This window comes from Arachis hypogaea, chromosome 12 (assembly GCF_003086295.3).
Source record: "Arachis hypogaea cultivar Tifrunner chromosome 12, arahy.Tifrunner.gnm2.J5K5, whole genome shotgun sequence".
NCBI lineage: Eukaryota > Viridiplantae > Streptophyta > Magnoliopsida > Fabales > Fabaceae > Arachis > Arachis hypogaea.
Genome location: NC_092047.1, coordinates 54,582,931 through 54,589,293, shown reverse-complemented (window position 1 = coordinate 54,589,293; position 6,363 = coordinate 54,582,931). Strand labels below are relative to the sequence as shown.

The window sequence follows — 6,363 nt, the reverse complement described above, 5'->3', positions numbered from 1 at the left end:
CCACGTTAACTTAGTTAACGTGGCCTCTAACGTTAAGAAGAAAGGGGGGAAGCCAACGTTAGTGACATTCTACATTATCACTAACGTTAGCCAAGTCACACTAGGCCACGTTAACTCCCACGTTAACCTAGTTAACGTGGAAGTTAACGTGAAGAAGGGAGGTGACGCCAACATTAGTGACACCCAACATTGTCACTAACGTTGGAAGGAGCCCACACATGCCACCATGAGCCACGTTAACTCTCACGTTAACTTAGTTAACGTGGAAGCTAACGTGGATAAGGGAATGTTGAGCCAACGTTTGTGACATTCAGCTTTGTCACTAACGTTGGAGATGGCTAGCATGGCCACGTTAGAAGCCACGTTAACCTAGTTAACATGGACTCTAACGTGGGAGCTAAGGGGCACATTAGAACGTTAGTGACAATGTTAAGTGTCACTAACGTTCTCGAAGGATGGCAAGCTTACGTTAAAAGAGCCACGTTAACTAAATTAACGTGGACTCTAACGTAGGGAAGGGGGAGGCTTCTCAACGTTATTGGGAAAGTTGAGTCCCAATAACGTGCACGAAGGACAAAGAGGCAACGTTAGTGGCAACGTTTGTGCCACTAACGTTGAGGTTAACGTGGCTCTTACTTGGGTAAGGAACGTTAGTGAAAAAGTTGAATGTCACTAACGTTCTCGAACCCATATTTTCACTGAACGTTAACACCACTAATGTCCTGAGCTAAAGTGTCTGCCCACTTCACACTTTCTCTCTGCAAGTAAAGCCAAGCCCAATGAAGAAGATAACTGCTTCAAACTCAAGATCCAAAGGCCCAGACCCAAGACTTGAAGAACCAACTAGAAGAGTAGAAGAGTAGTATATATAGGAGTAGCTTTGAATTAAATAGGGAGTTGGAAAATATAGGGAGCCTCTGGGCATAGAATTACTCTATGTATTTACTTTCTCTGCACTTCTAGTTTCATCATGTATTCTCCATCTTTGTTTTCATTTTTGAGAGCTATGAACAACTAAACTCCTTTCATTGGGTTAGGGAGCTCTGTTGTAATTTGATGGATCAATACTAGTTTTCATTATTCTTCTTCTATCTTTTCTCTTGATTTTACTTGAAATCTTTCGATCTTCATCCAATTGGATAGTTATCTTGGAAAAGAAGCTATTCATACTTGGATCTCTTCTGAACCTTGAAAGAGGAATGAAGAGATCAAGCTAGAAATGCTTTCTCATGCTGGACCAAATTGGGTTTGGATGGATATGTGACTATAATCCTCTCAACACTTGATTTGGGAAATGCCTGTGGTATAATCAGTGACCATACTTCATCTCTTCTCATGAGTAATTGACCAAGGAATTGGCTATTGATCAAGATTTGAGAGATTGAATTACAAGAAATTGTAATTCAATCACTTAAGATTGCCAAGGAGATCAATGAGTGCATTGATTGCGGAAGAGATGAAAATGAAATTGATCCGGAGAAAGCAACATCTCCTAAGCCCAATGAACTCCCCATTTCTGATCTTACCCATTCTCTTTATTTTCTGCTATTTACATTTATGAGCAATACCCCATTCCCATTTACAATTCTGTAATTTACTTCAGTAATTTACTTTCAGTTCTTTAATTCTAGCATTTACTTTTTCTGTCATTTACCTTCCCTCCATTTTATTTTCTGCAATTCTAAAATCAAATCCTGGATTCGCTCATCTAGAATATTCCTCTAATTAAAGTTGCTTGATCAATCAATCCTTGTGGGATTCGACCTCACTCTACTGTGAGTTTTTACTTGATGACAAATTCGGTACACTTGCCGAAGGAAATTTGTTAAGAGACAAGTTTTTCGTGCATCAAGTTTATGGCGCCGTTGCCGGGGATTGATTGTGCATCAACAATGATTAGATTGGAGGATAACTAGATTGAGCATTTTATTTTTGTTTGATTTAATTTTCTGTTTGAGTCATTTACTTCCTGTTTTAGTTAATTTCTTCCCTTCCCCCTACTTTTTCTTTGTTATTTACAATTCATCTCACTAACCCACTAACTGTTTGATATATTGCATCACTCACACTAACAGTAATTCTGACAGATATACTTTTTGCACCTATTCTCACAGGGAGAAGAAGCGGGGCTTCAACTTCCTTTGATTCTGAACCTGAGAGAACCTTCCTTAGACTAAGAAGGGAGGCAAGAGAAAAACGTGTAATTGGTGCTGAAGAAGAGGAGGAACACTTTGAGGAATACTTTGAACCAAACATGGAAGAAAACATGGAAAACCATCACGAAGAAGAGGCTCACAACCATGGCGGAAGAGGTCGAGCAAATCATGCTGGGGAGGATAGAAGAGTTTTAGGCTCTTACATCAATCCAAACCCAGGAAACTGTGGAAGTAGCATTCAAAAGCCAACCATCCATGCCAACAATTTTGAACTAAAACCACAGCTCATCACCCTTGATCAAAACAACTGTTCATTCGGAGGAAGTGTCCAAGAGGACCCCAATCAACATTTAACCACCTTTCTGAGAATATGTGACACAGTGAAGTCTAATGGTGTTCACCCTGACGCCTATAGACTGCTCTTATTTCTATTCTCACTCAAGGATAAGGCAGCCAAGTGGTTGGAGTCTTTTCCAAGGGAGAGCTTGACAACTTGGGAAGATGTGGTGAACAAATTCTTAGCAAGATTTTACCCTTCTCAACGAATCAATAGGTTGAGAGCTGAGGTCCAAACTTTCAGGCAACAAGATGGGGAGACTCTATATGAAGCATGGGAGAGGTTTAAAGACCTAACAAGGAGGTGCCCACTAGATATGTTCAATGAATGGGTGCAGCTGCATATTTTCTATGAAGGGCTCTCTTATGAGTCAAAGAAGGCCATAGACCATTCATCCGGAGGATCTTTGAACAAGAAGAAGACCATTGAGGAGGCCATAGATGTCATTGAAACAGTAGCAGAGAATGACTATTTCTATGCTTCCGAAAGAGGGAACACAAGAGGAGTAATGGAGCTAAACAATATAGATGTTCTGCTGGCCCAAAACAAGCTCATTACCCAGCAGCTGGCTGACCTCACCAAGAAGATGGAGAGGAACCAAGTAGCAGCAATCTCCACTTCATCAACAACCCAAGAAGGAGTGAATGAATAAGCAGAGGGTAGTAAGGAGCAAGCCAACTACATTGGGAATTCACCTAGTCAAAACCATGATCCTTACTCCAAGACCTACAACCCTGGATGGAGGAATCACCCAAACTTTGGGTGGGAAAATCAACAAAACCAAAGCCTTGATCAAAGACGCCCAAATCCAAATAATGCAACCCACCAACACTTCACATCTAGACCATATCAAAACCCCCATGACAACACCTCTCCACATTCATATCAAGGCCAGAATAACCCTCCTCAGCCTGACCTATCATCATTAGATGAAAGAATCTCAAGGATTGAGAATCTACTTGAAGGCATAAGCAAGGAGATTCAAGACAACAAGGTGTTCAAGGAGGAAGTGCGAGCCAGTTTCAAGAACTAGGGAGACACAATCAAGAGGTTGGAATCTCAAGTGGGGTATCTCTCTGAACATATTCCCAAACCCACAGATGGATTCCCAAGTGACACAGAGAAGAATCCGAGAGGTGAAAAAAAGAAAGTAAGATGGGAAGATTGCAAGATGGTCACTATAAGTGATAAGGAGACTGAGGACAAGCCAAGCAAGCTGTCAGAACAACCTGAAGATACCACAGTAGAGGAGGGGGAAAAAGATTACCAAGAACCAGAAATCTCAAAACAGGAGCTACTGAGACTCTATGCACCTTTTCCGTAACTGCTCAATGGTGCTATGGAGAAGAGAATATACTCAAGATTTCTTGACTTGTTTGCATCTTTGCATGTGAACATACCGTTCATCAAGACTATCCAACAAATGCCTGCATACATCAAGTATATGAAGGAGCTGCTTCCCAGGAAAGGCTCACGCAAGGGAGGCCAAACTATAGTGATGAACAAGGAGTGCAGTGCTCTCATTCAACCGCAGTTGCCTACGAAAAGAAAAGATCCAGGGAGTTTTCATGTCCCCTGTGCCATAGGGGAAACAATGTTTGATAGAGCACTCTGCGATTTGGGAGCAAGCATCAACTTAATGCCCTTATCCCTAGTGAAGAGGCTGCAGATCAATGAGATATTGCCCACAGATGTAGTCATTAGGCTGGCTGACAAAACTCAAAAACAAGCAAGAGGGGTGGTGGAAAACGTGTTGTTGAAGGTGGGGAAATACTTTCTTCCCACAGACTTTGTCATGTTGGACATGGAAGAGAGTCACACTCACCCAATCATATTGGGAAGACCATTTCTAGCTACAGCCAGAGCACTCATAGATGTGGAGCGAGGGGAGCTAATATTGAGGATCCATGATGAATGACTCAGCTTTAATGTCTTCAAACTCTCACAAGAAGCAGACCAAGAAAACAAAGAACCAAGCAATGATCATAATGAGATGCTGACAGAGGAAACAAGCACTGAAGCACAACCAACACATCTGAGAACCCCACTGAATAATGAACAAGGCAAACAGCAATTGTCACAGCTCAAGGAGAAGCTGGAGGAACCTAAACCACCGGAGGCATGTGAAGACAACAACAAAATTTCCTTAGAAGAAGAAGTAACCAAGTGCAAGCCAGCATCAAAAGGGACAAAGAAGAAGATACCAAGGGGGTGGAGGAACAAGAAGATCCCTACGGAAGACTTCTCTCCAGGAGATAAAGTGATCTCAGCTTACTTCCCAGATATCCCCTTAATCTCCCCACTGTACCATCTCAGTTACCTAAGGTCTTCACTATCAACAGAGTTCTCTCCTTGGAACATGTAGAGATCATTGATACAACCAATGGATATAAGTCCAAGGCAAGAGGGGAGGACTTGAAGCATTATCAACCTCCCTGATGAAGGAGAAACATCAAGCTAGTGATGCTAAAGAAGCGCTTCATGGGAGGCAACCCATGTTTTATTAGCTTTTACTAGTGAATAAATCAATATTCATGAATTCCAACCCAAACTTTGTGAAGTCCTTATATTGCAGTATATAGTGAAGAACAAGTTTGGTGTTCAAAGCGTGCCAAGAAAGCATGAATGTAACTGAGAGCATGCTAGTCTTGGAGCTTTGAACAGAACTTTTCATCACAGTGCTCCAAACTAAGTTTGGTGTCACCCCGTGGTGCCACCAATGTGCATATAAGGATACACAGTTAGTTGGTTAGTTGGAGTTCATGAATAAACAAAATATTTTCTTCTCTTCATTATTCTAGCCGAAAAGTTTAAAAACTTTTTATGATATTGATTTTTCTTATTTTATTTTTATAGGGAAAGGGAAAGGAGCATTGAAGGGGATAGATTGGACAATTAAAGGAAGAAGGTTCGGACACCATAAAAGAAAGGACTATACATTTGTTCTAAAAAGGGAAGTCATTGGAAAATGTTGCCATGCAACATTAAAAAAAATAGGACCCTTGGAGATCGAGCAATCTCCATCATAAAGTGATGATCCTTGTCCTTTCTACATGCACAACCCCAACCGTCCATCAAACAACCACTCCATCAATCCACACCCTCCATTTACTCACAACCTCTCTATATAAGTGATCCTTGTTCCGTACCCACTCTTCACACCTCTCCATTTCGGGTTCCCCTTCACTCCCTTCATTGCACTCAACCCTAAACAACCAAAAGTCTCCACACCCTTGCTAACTTCACGCATTAACCTTCATTCATGGCATCTTCGAGCTCTAAAAGAAGGAAAGGAAAAGAACCTATGGAGCAACACCCGTATGATGAAAAGAGATTTAGAAGCTTGCACCATGCATTGCAATACGGATGGATGGTGGATAAGGAGATCATTTATGAGCTGGGATTTCAAGTTAGGAAAAATGAGTGTCATGAAATCACAAAGAAGGTAGAAAAGAGAAGATGGGAGCTCCTTACTGATCCGGTCATTAGGGTGAATGCAAATCTTATAAGAGAGTTTTATGCAAATGCGGTCCGATATGATAAGGCAGATGAGTCATATACAAGCTTTGTGAGAGGAAAGATTGTGGATTTTGGTCCCATGAGTGTCATGCGGGCATTAAAGCTGCGGTCTATACTGTTTGAAGAAGAGAGTCATGAGTCAGTGAGGAAGGCACTTGAGGATTGGAAGCAAGCAAGATTGGCACGGATGCGAGGGAATGCAAGAGGACACAGAGAGGACAAGCAAGGAGGAAAGCATGGGCATCCACAAGAGTAAAAGGTGGTGGAGTTCCTTCTTTGGTCCATTTTTTCTCTATGTTTTAAATAAGGAAGATCTTGTATGAAATAGAACTTGCTTCCATGTTAGTTTAA

At 41.5% G+C, this 6,363-nt stretch overlaps 1 non-coding gene across 1 annotated transcript; it reads right to left on the bottom strand.

The window, feature by feature from the left end:
* Positions 1-2,707: 2,707 nt before the first annotated feature.
* Positions 2,708-2,814, bottom strand: LOC112731765 (small nucleolar RNA R71). The gene has a single exon (XR_003167527.1). It is a non-coding gene; the product is annotated as a small nucleolar RNA R71 (small nucleolar RNA).
* Between the last annotated feature and the right edge of the window lie 3,549 nt (positions 2,815-6,363).